Raw genomic sequence first — 11940 nt, forward strand, 5'->3', positions numbered from 1 at the left:
CTGATCCTGAGTTACATCCGGTATTATACTCCAGAGCTACACTCACTATTCTGCTGATGGAGTCACTGTGTACATACATTACTTATCCTGTACTGATCCTGAGTTACATCCTGTGTTATACTCCAGAGCTGCACTCACTATTCTGCTGATGGAGTCACTATGTACATACATTACTTATCCAGTACTGATCCTGAGTTACATCCTGCATTATACTCCAGAGCTGCGCTCACTATTCTCCTGGTGGAGTCACTGTGTACATACATTACTTATCCTGTACTGCTCCTGAGTTATATCCTGTATTATACTCCAGAGCTGCGCTCACTATTCTGCTGGTGGAGTCACTGTGTACATACATTACTTATCCTGCACTGATGCAGAGTTACATCCTGCATTATACTCCAGAGCTGCGCTCACTATTCTCCTAGTGGAGTCACTGTGTACATACATTACTTATCCTGTACTGCTCCTGAGTTATATCCTGTATTATACTCCAGAGCTGCGCTCACTATTCTGCTGGTGGAGTCACTGTGTACATACATTACTTATCCTGTACTGCTCCTGAGTTATATCCTGTATTATACTCCAGAGCTGCGCTCACTATTCTGCTAGTGGAGTCACTGTGTACATACATTACTGATCCTGTACTGCTCCTGAGTTATATCCTGTATTATACTCCAGAGCTGCACTCACTATTCTGCTGGTGGAGTCACTGTGTACATACATTACTTATCCTGTACTGATCCTGAGTTACATCCAGTATTATACTCCAGAGCTGCACTCACTATTCTGCTGGTGGAGTCACTGTGTACATACATTACTTATCCTGTACTGACCCTGAGTTACATCCTGTATTATACTCCAGAGCTGCACTCACTATTCTGCTGGTGGAGTCACTGTGTACATACATTACTTATCCTGTACTGATCCTGAGTTACATCCTGTATTATACTGCAGAGCTGTACTCACTATTCTGCTGGTGGAGTCACTGTGTACATACATTACTTATCCTGTACTGATCCTGAGTTACATCCTGTAGATCTTTTTATTATAAAAGTGAAAAACATAACAATAAACAGAACATAAATATCGCTCACTTGGCATAAGACAAACATAAACAAACAAAACCAAATCACTTGTGTTATCTGTACTTTGCCTTACTGCAGGACAAAGGGGACAAAAGCAAAGGGTCCATCTGGTCCAAACAATACACACCGCACACTACACCAACCTGCACTCCAAACTACACTCACTCATCCTCACCAATACATATACACTACATACTACATATAACAATATACACACATGTGAGAAAACATCCCTAACTCACAGGATCCAGCCAGAAATCCCAAAAAAGAAGAAAGAAGACGACTAATAACCGAAGCAATTATATAATAACAATAATGCAAACAATAAAAAAAGTAATAATAATAATAACAATAACAACCCAATACCTTTTTTTTTTTTTTTTTTTATATATATATTTTTTTGCTATTTTCTTTTTTTTTTTTTTTTAATGCCCACCACCTAAAGAATAAAACCTTCCATAATCCTAAACTAACCCTATATCCAGACCAAACCACCACACGCCCCAAACAACCCCCTACGGTGCAGCCTGGGAGCCACGCCTGCATCCCAAGTCCGTGCTCAATGTCTATGTCCAGGACGAGCCGAGCTGCACCGCATACACACACCCTGCCCAACGCAGCCTGAGGGCCACGCCCGCACCAACAGTCCGTGCCCAGTGTTTATTGTCCGGGACGTGTCAAGCTACGGCTGAGGCATAAATCCCCCCCCCCTCCCCCCAATAAACCCCCACCCAACCTATCTAGAACCCCTAACCCTATATACAAAACATAACATCTCTTATACTACACAACTACAAACCAACACTACATATTAATACCCGAAAGCCTAAGGTTCAGTTACCTGCAGCCGTACATACTTTATCTTTGACCGAAAACAAAAACTCTACTAGTGGCACACACAGCCCTCCACAAGGACTGGATATGATAAGCCGGGCACCGACCAAATAGAGAAAAACTATCCCTATAGTTAATCTGTCCCTACAATGTCCCTACTCCTTCCCTAAAACTTACCCTCAGAGAAACTGTCCCTACCTCTCCCTATTCTGTCCCTACAAAGACCCTAACAATAAGAAGACTGTCCCTAACGAAAGACAAACCCTCTCCATAGGAGAGAGGCCTTAGTCGTGCCCAACCTCTCATAATCCAGAGAGCGCACCTTCACCAGGTCACCCAGGATGTTTCTATTCACCTCATCCACGGGGAGGATTTTCTCTTCCGTCGAAACTAAACACCGTGCGTTCCAAATGTGAAACCTGACCACTAGGCTGACTAAGAATAAAGTGCACCGGTCCCTGCCACCAAGGTCCCCGAATGCCCCATAGACCCATTCCGCATACGAGAGGCGTGCCAACCTGGGCCAACCAATGGAGGCTCCCACCCGTTTGTACACCTCTGTATTAAAGGGACACTGAAGCAGGAAATGCTCCATGCTTTCCAGTACGTTGCTGCACTCCTGGCGGGGGCAACCCCTATCCACCAGTGGCCTGCTCTTCAAGTTGCCCCTTACATACAGTCTCCCGTGGAAACAGCGCCAAGTCAAGTCCCAAAACTTCAAGGGGATCCTGTCAGAATTCAATAAACGTAACCCTCCCTCCAGGTCCCGACTTGGGCAGTCCTTGAGCGCCAGGGGCTTCTGGAAATGGGTCAACAGAACCCTCTTATCGAGGAGTTTCCTCGACAGAGTTCTGATCTCCCACATCCCCAGACCCCACCGACGTATCATCTTCAGAACCACGGTAGCGTAAGCCGGAAGATGCCCGTGCGGCGTGCGAAGATCCTTCACTCGCCCTCCTGTCTCCCATTCCTGGAAGAAAGGCCGAAGCCATCCCCAACAGGAGAATACCCACGGAGGAGCCCTCTCTTGCCAGAGGTTGCCTATATTGATCTTAACAAAGGTGTTTACGAGAAACACCACGGGGTTGACCATAGATAACCCCCCTAGTCTCCTCGTGCGATATGTGACATCTCTCCTAATTAGGTTCAACCTGTTCCCCCACAACATTAGGAAGAACAGGTTGTAGACCCGGGTCCAGAGAGGTTCTGGCAAAATGCATACGCTGCCCAGGTAGATGAATAAAGGGAGCAGGTATGTTTTGATCAGGTTAACCCTTTCCCGAAGGGTCAAAGACCAACCCTTCCACTGGGCCACCTTCTGAATGGCACCATCGAGCCTGACCACCCAATTTTGCATGGGGTAATCTCCCCGGCCGAATTTGATGCCGAGAACTTTAGCCGAGTCCTGGGGCACTGGAAGGGTGTCCGGGAGACTAAATGTGGGATCTCCCCTTCCTAACCAGAGACTTTCGCACTTATCCCAGTTGATGCCGGACCCGGATGCTTCCGAGTAGCGATCCACCTCTGCCATCACGTACTCTGCCTCCCCCCTCGAGGACACAAAGACGGTGACGTCATCAGCGTACGCTGCCACCCTGAGGGCGGCTTCCGGCACCGCCCGATCCATCCCGACCCCCGCCATAGGCCCACCATCAATCATCCTAAGGAAAGGATCAATGGCAAACATGTACAGCAAGGGGCTCAGAGGACAACCCTGACGGACGCCAGACCCAACCTCAAATGGGTGGCCGACCCAACTGTTCACTAGCGGGAAAGTCTCAGCCCCCGCGTACAATGTCTTGAGCCAATTGACAAACCCCACTGGCAGGCCATATCTCAGAAGAACATACCAGAGGTACTCGTGATTAACCCGATCAAACGCTTTGGCCTGATCCAAGGACAGCAGGTACCCCTCCCAGTGACCAGCCCTACCCTGCTCCACTGCCTCCCGGACACCTAGAACAGCACTAAAGGTGCTATGGCCTGGAACAGAGCAATGCTGGGTGCCCGAGAGGAGCCGGGGTGCAAACTTGACCAGCCGATTAAACAGAGTTTTGCCAGAACCTTCCTGTCCGTATTGAGAAGCGCTATGGGACGCCAGTTCTCAATACGGCTCGAGTCTTTACCCTTTGACAGAAGGATCAAAGCCGACCTCCTCATTGACTTTGGGAGAGTGTCCGAGGAAAGATACTCATTGAAAACCTCAGTCAAGAGGGGACTCAAGAGGTCCTTAAAGGTCTTATAGTACTCAGATGTTAAGCCATCCGGTCCTGGCGATTTTTTTGAGCGCAAGCCCATCAATCGCCAGTTTAACTTCCTTTATGTTGATCTCCTCTGTCAAAACATTAAGGGAGATGTCATCCCCTGGCTCAGGAACAGCTTCAGCCAGGAAAGCCGACATCACATCTCGATCTAGATCCCTCTTCCTCAAAAGGTGCGAGTAGAAGGATCTGATGACTTCCAGAATCCCTGATCTGGACCTGTTCAGAGATCCCGTACCGTCGATCAGTCCAGTGACAACTTTACGATTCACTGACATCTTGCAGTTTCTGTAAGGGTCAGGTGAGTGGTACTTCCCGAAGTCCCTCTCAAAAACCAGAGATGCGTGCCTATTATACTGGCACCCTTTGAGCAAAGACTTCACTCTGGAGATCTCCTCGCGGCTACCTCCAGTCGAGACGAGATGTTCGAGTTTCCTCCTCAGGCCCTGATAAAGACGGTACTTACTCAGGCTCCTGAGGCTAGAGAGCTGGCGGAAGAACCTCGCAGCCCTGATCTTGAACATCTCCCACCACTCTGACTTACTGCTACAAAGATCCAGTAATGGTACCTGGCTCTGCAGAAAATCCTCAAAGGACTGTCTTATCTCTGCTTCCTCCAGGAGTGATGAATTCAGCCTCCATAAGCCTCTACCCATCCGGGGGGTCTCTGCAACATTCAGGGAAAACAAAATCAGACAGTGGTCGGAGAATTCCACCTCAACAACAGAAACTGGTGAAGAGATGGCTTCCTCCTTCAAATAAAACCTATCTATTCTAGACCTGCACTCGCCTCTATAATAGGTGAAACCTGCGTGGCCTGGGGTGTGCCGGATGTGGACATCCACCAGGCGAGCTTCGCTAGCTATGCTATTAAGCGCAACGCTATCATAAGTCAGCTTGCCTGGGGAGCCTCCCCTGTCACGGGTCCTCGTGACTGCGTTAAAGTCACCCCCAAAGATCACCTGCCGACTGGTAAAAAGGTATGGCTTGATCCTCATAAAGAGATCTTTGCGGTCCTGCTTGGTTTGGGGACCATAGATGTTGATTAGCCAAAGCTCTTGTCCCTTCATGAGAACATCCAGGATCAGGCACCTCCCTATTTCTAACTCAATAACCCGTCGGCATTCAACCGCTGCGGTAAAAAGTACCGCCACTCCGCTATATGGCTCGGCCGCAAGAGACCAGTAAGATGGACCAGACCTCCATTCCCTCCTTGCCTTGTGCACAGCTGCCAAATTTGGCAGCCTGGTCTCTTGCAAAAACAAAATGTCGGCTTCAACGCGGCCGAGAAAATCAAAGGCCGCAAATCTAGCCATATCAGACTTATTGCTGGCAACATTAATGGATGCCAGCGTCAACGGAGCGGGTGCCGCCATCATTGGTGATTGAGTTAGATGGCTTTCTTCTTCCCACCCCCCTTCTCTTCAGGGTCTGAGGATGACCCCTTGCCACGTTTCTTGGACACTGAAAGGTCCATGGCAAGGGGCTCCTCAACCTCGTCCTCCTTGCCACTGGGCTCTGGGCCAGCCCTCCCCCTGGATGTCACCAAACCCCCACAAGAGGAAGGCTCAGCACCCCCTGTAGGCCTCACGCTTGTCCTAGGTACCTCTCCCTCCGAGGACGAGAGAGCCTGGTACCTGTTGGAGAGCCCAACAAGAGGAGAGTTTGGATTGCCTTCCTGCACCTGGCCCGTTGCAGGGGAAGATTTCCCTTCCCTTTTTTTCATTTTCTTGGAGCCCTGCTTGCGCTTTTTCTTTTGCCACTCATCCTTGCCCTCACCCACACTTTCATAGTGGGAAGAATCTGAATAAGTGGCATCCTCTTCCCTTTGGATCCTCCTGACCTCCTCATCCAGCTCCCTGTCCCCTGGAGCCTCAGCCCCATGATTTGCGTCCGGAGCAGGGGCCAGCATTGACCCACCTGCCACCTGGGTTTCCACCAGCTCCCTGCCCCTTCCGCGCTTCTCTTGGCGCCTTAGCTTGGCTGCCCCAGCATGTTTGTTCTTCCTTGGCTCCTGGGCTCCATCGCCTCTGCTGGTCCCCTCCCCTGCAGAAGCAACCTCACGGCTCTCCTCCGCTGGGGCCATGACCGCATTGGCGAAAGAGCGCGGACAGCGACTGAATGGGTGACCGAGGTCACCACACAGGTGACACCTAATCTCTGCACAAGATGCCGCAAGATGACCTACCTCGCCACACAGAGCGCACTTGATGACGTTACAGGCTGCACTCAAATGTGTGGGGTCGCCGCACTTGTGACAGAGCTTCGGCTGCCCCTGGTAGAAGGCCAAGATACGATCCCTGCCAAGGAAGGCCACGGATGGTATGTGGGCCACCGAATTTCCTGAACGCTTAAGTTTCACCATAAACGTCCAGGCTCCGGACCAGATGCCGTGTTCGTCCCGGTTCTTATTGGGCATATCCACCACCTCTCCGTACCGACTTATCCAAGTCATGATATCGTAACAAGAGAGGGACTCGTTACGAGTCAAAACGGTCACTCTCTTGACTTCAGTCTGGCGGGTTACCACTTGTGCAGCGAAACCGCGCCAGCCGGGCTCGTCCTTCATCAGCTCATAATTCCCCCAGAAGAGCTCCAGGCCCTCCGGGCGAGCAAAGCTGATGTCGAACTCAGACGTGCCATAAGGATGGATCAGGGCATAGATGTCATTTGCCCTGAAACCCATCTTCAGCAGAAGCTCCACCACCTTACTCCTGGATGGGCACGCGTCATTGCCTCTCCACTGAAGACGAGCCACATTCCTACGGCCAATGTCCTGCCCGGTTGTTGGCAGGGACCAGACGGTCTCCCCCCTTTGTTCTCGGAAGGCACCAAGACCGTGTCTCTCCACACAGAGAGACAAATCCACAACTCTGCCCCCTACATTCATCGAGCTCTCCCCTCTCCTCAAGGCCTCCAGGAGGCGCTGTTGCAAAACGCCGTCCCCAGAGCCCAAAGACGAGGAGGACGCATCCCCCCTCCCTCCAGCGGCGACACTGGCATAACTTCTACCAGATGTTGTCGCCGCTGGAGGGGCGACTGGATCCTGACCCACCCCCTGACTACTACCCTCCGAAGCCCCACCCACTTGTACACAAGATGACATACTAACTGGGGAACCAGGGACACCTGGAGTTCCCAGGGTCCTTGCAGGAACAGGGGCAACAGGGACAGGGGCAGCAGGGGTACCAACAGCCACATCCATTACCTCAATCGCCTCTCCATTAGCTGCTGGACCAGGACCCTTATTATTTTTACCCTCTATTTTCCCTTTTTGCCCAGAGGGCAAGTCCATGGCACCTCCAGTGGGTGGTTGGAGATGCACTTCAGCGGATTCAGTGTCTGGCCTTTTTACATTTTTCTTTACTTTAGTTGCTGTAGCTCCGCCCACCTTAGCCACTCTGGGAGTTGTAGTTCCTTCAACTTCCCTTCCAGGAACAGGAGCATATTTACCATGGGTGGGAGGATCGGTAGACCCGGCCACCACCCACTGCGCCCCCTCTGCACCTGAAAGGCGCTTTAGGGACACAGGCTGGACAGCCAGGCCACCACAGGTGGGACCTGGTGCCGGATCACGCCCCCCTCCAACTGGGACATGACCGACAGCACCAGCACCTCTGGACTGGCCGCGACCCTTTGCTTTCCCGACACTCTTATCTACCTCCTTTACTCCTCCATTCCCACTACTGGCACAAGCGGACTTGGAGTTTTGGGCCGCATTAACCCTCTCTTCCCCAGTCCCCTGCACCGGACCCACCACAGAGCCCGGGACTAGGAGCTCAGGGTTACCACCCTGGTCTGACTTTGCGGCCAAACCAGAGTGCTTGGTGACATAAACAAATTTTTCTTGTATATATTTTTTTTCCTTTTTCCTCCTCTTCTTGCTTGAGGTCTCCGGGGGACAATCATTCCCAAAATGGAAGGACTGCAGCCTCTCTGGGGACTCTTGCAGCTGAATCTGACGCATAATCAGCGCCCCCTCTCCACTGCTGCTGCAGCTGTCATCACTGTCCTCCAGGTCAGATTCACCCGACGTGGGGGGCAGGCTCACCTGTTCAGCTGGGATGCTGGGCCCAGTAGTCCCACCTGGCAGCGAAGATTGCTGCTCACCAGAGCACGCAGCTCGCCCATCCTGAGCACCGTCAGATTCGCCCGTGCTGCTGCTTGAGTGCCTGGCAGAGCGCTCTTTAATGCCACCGCTGCTCACCAATGCCATTTTGCTAAACCTCTCATCATTTAGCAGTTTCTCTTTGAAAGGCCCACTTCTTTCCAGAATCCTTACCCTCTCCTCCTCATAAAAGTCTATGGCGTCCTCACAGGCTTCAATCTGCCGTGATATGGCCAGTTTTCTGGTACGGGATCTGGCCCGCTACGCATCATAGCGGGCAACGCGCAGCTCCTGCCTATATTTAGTCAGCTGCCTCCCGACATGCCCAAAGTCTTTCATGTATTTGGCAATACGGGTTGCCACATCAGTCACCGACTCGCCCTCCTTGCGATCGGCCCAATTTGCCTGCATATTTTGTTTTTCAGCATGATCCTCCACTCTCTTACTCTGGCTGCGAGTCCTCTTGGGCTCCTCCAGGGGAGTCAGGGTGACATTGCTGCCACTCTGACCAGGTGTTCTCCCCTCCTGGGGTGCAGTCCTCCCTCCCCCCGGCCGAAGCCGGAGGGAGGAGGTCCGGGACTCCATGGCTGAAGCAAGCCCAGCACCTGTAGCCTTTGCTGGGTAACGTTCCTCTCACTGCTGACCACACCCTGGATCCTGCAGAGCTCTCACACACCCAACCTTCTCCAGAGCTGCACTCACTATTCTGCTGGTGGAGTCACTGTATTTATGGTACTGGTGTTGATCTGCTACTGACAGGTATTTGGCGGCAGTCGGTGTATAATGTCCTGAGCTGTTAGGATGATCTATATATGTGCCCTCGTTTACCTTCTGCTGTGTGATTGATGCTGATTTTATTGCCCTCCCTGCTGCAGGGAATTGGTGATTGTGCCTGCCCTTCAATCAGTAAGTATGGCCTTTACCTGTGATTTTAAGTAGTTTTGATCCTATTTTCTCTTGTGATGATTCTGTGTAGTCAGTGAAACCATGTAATATTATGCTATAGCACCACCAAGTGGCCTTCATTAGGTATTGCACCACTATTCATTTTACCACGTTGTTTAACCCTGTTGCTCTCCAGCCAGTGGCGGGTACAGTGGGTATCTACCACATCTGGCATCAAGGGGTATTGAATGCAAAACTTCAGCCACCAGCTTAAAAGAGTTTGTCTCATCTTGAAGCTGGCTGGGCAAGTCCGACTTCAGAAACTCCCTGTGAGCAGCTGCTGTTGCAGCGGTGGCTGGCCATATATTTCCTCTTCATTAGTGGCCCTCTGTTCCAGCCAAAAGAGGGGGTCCCCTTTATGATGTCCATATGACCATTGGTGCCCCTATCATGAGGCATCAGAGCCTGCTGCCTCAGGTAACAGTCTGCAGGACGTCAGCAGGGCAGTGTTAGGGTTACCAACTGGCCGGTAAGTCACCGGTCCAAATGGTAATTAAGTATCGGTATTTATTTTTTACCGGCCATATTAATGGAAGGAGGGGGGGGAAGGGGGCGGGAATAATTATCAGCTGCGAACCGGCTGGGCAGCAACAAGACAAGCATTTAATTCACTGGATCTGTAGATCCAGTCCAGTGGCCACCACTGTCATCAGAGGTTGTGAGCCCTGACCTCTCCCCCACCTGGGTGTCTACCCTTCTGCATGCAGATGCCAACCTGTACACAGCGCCCGCAAGGGAAATGGGGGGAGGGGGGGTCAAGGGTCACAGACTGATTACAGTAGCAGTGACCACCAGAACACAGCAACAATTACTTGTTGGTTGCTGCCCATCTGGAGCTCCACTATAGGGGTCAATGTTACTACTGGGGCCACTGAGGGGTCACTATTACTATGGGAGCCACTATTGGATTACTATGGGAGCCACTATGGGGGTCATTATCACTACTGGGGCCACTAAGGGGTCACTGTTACTACTGGGGCCACTAAGGGGTCACTATTACTATGGGAGCCACTATTGGATTACTATTACTATGGGAGCCACTATGGGGGTCATTATCACTACTGAGGCCACTATGGGGTCACTATTATTACTGGGGTCTTTTATGGGTGTCACTTTTACTACTGGGGCCACTAATAGGGCAATATTACTTCTGGGATAACTAATACTACTGGGAACCACTAACTAGGTCAATATTACTACTGAGGCCCTTAAAGGGGTTACTATTGGGGCCACTTACTATTGGAGTCACTACTGGAGGCATTATTACTCAATGGTTTAGATATGTGTTGGGTATCTTGTATATTGGTGCTTTCAATGCCTGTAAAATGAGTGAGGTTTTTTTGTAGGGGGCGCCATTTCTCACTTTGCCTCAGGAAGCATGAAGGATTTTGGCACTCCAGTGTATGGCCCAATAGGGCATACAAAAAGGAGAAAACCCATTTAAGAAACTGGCAAAGCCTGGTCACAACTCCAGTGGGAACCTTCAAGGAGTTCCCTGGGACTTTTACGATTGATGACCTATCCTCGGGATAGGTTATCAATAGCTGATCAACGGAGATTTATCCCTATTAATCCATGCCGATCAGCTAATCACCAGGCCCGTTATCAGTGTGGACACCGCTGGAAGCAATTAGCACTGTCCATATTGCAGTCCCAGCTGCTCCTATTGAATTAAATGGGAGCTGTGCCTGCAGTACCTAAGCAGGCCCCTGCAATATGAACGGCGCTATTTGCCTCCAGCGCTGTCCACTCTGACAGCGGCCCGATGATCAGCTGATTGGTGGGGGGGATGCAGAGAGGTTGACTCCCACTGATTAATTACTGAGAACTTCTCTTGAGGCAGACTGATGTAAATCTACCATGGCACACACCGGTTTGACTTTGGCCTATCTGAGGAGGCAGCACTCGGAGAACCCCAGTTTCCACCCTTGACCCCTCCAAGTGTGATACACGCTTTGCCCTGTGATCCCCAAGCTGTTATTCGCACAGATAGTCCCAGTAGTGTGGCAGCTGATGCGCAATACCTGATGGTGTGAACAGGCGCTTATCTAGAAACGTAGCAAAGGTTGGGGCTGGTAGAAGGGTAGCGATAACAAGGTCCAGACCGAAGATCAGGGCAGGGAATGAGCAACAACATAGTCCAGTAATCAGGGCCAAGGTCAGGGAGCACAGATGTTAGAGTAGTCAGGGGTCAGGCAGGAGTCAAAATCAGAATGTACACAAATGGGCTTTATCACCAATTGCTGAGGCATCCACCCCAGGGGGTGCATGCCTAATATGGGAGGTGCAGGAACAGAATTGGGGGTAGGGGCAGGTTTAGGGATTGTGCACTGACCCTTTAGGAGAAGAGGCCACGAGTCCTACGTGCAGCAGAGAGGAGGCACGTGCAGCAGAGCCCGGTGTGGAGCTCCAGAAGGGCGGCGGTGGCAGCTTCAGGAACAGGTGAGCCGCTGCGGTAACGCGCCGCGGCACAATCGCTTTCCATAAAATCCAGACTTCTGTGACGGCTCCCCTATAATTATGTTCCTTCCCGCTTTTGACTGTAAGTGACGCATACTATAATGAATGGTCAGATATAAGAGAATACAGCGCTGACTGTTATTTCATGTACGTCTCGCCGGAACGAAAGGCATCCTATTCAAACCCGCTGTCGCGTTTAATTACAGTCACCTACGCACTGGTATAGAATCGCTGGCACAGTTAATAA

The sequence above is a fragment of the Eleutherodactylus coqui genome, chromosome 10 (genome assembly GCF_035609145.1).
Source record: "Eleutherodactylus coqui strain aEleCoq1 chromosome 10, aEleCoq1.hap1, whole genome shotgun sequence".
NCBI lineage: Eukaryota > Metazoa > Chordata > Amphibia > Anura > Eleutherodactylidae > Eleutherodactylus > Eleutherodactylus coqui.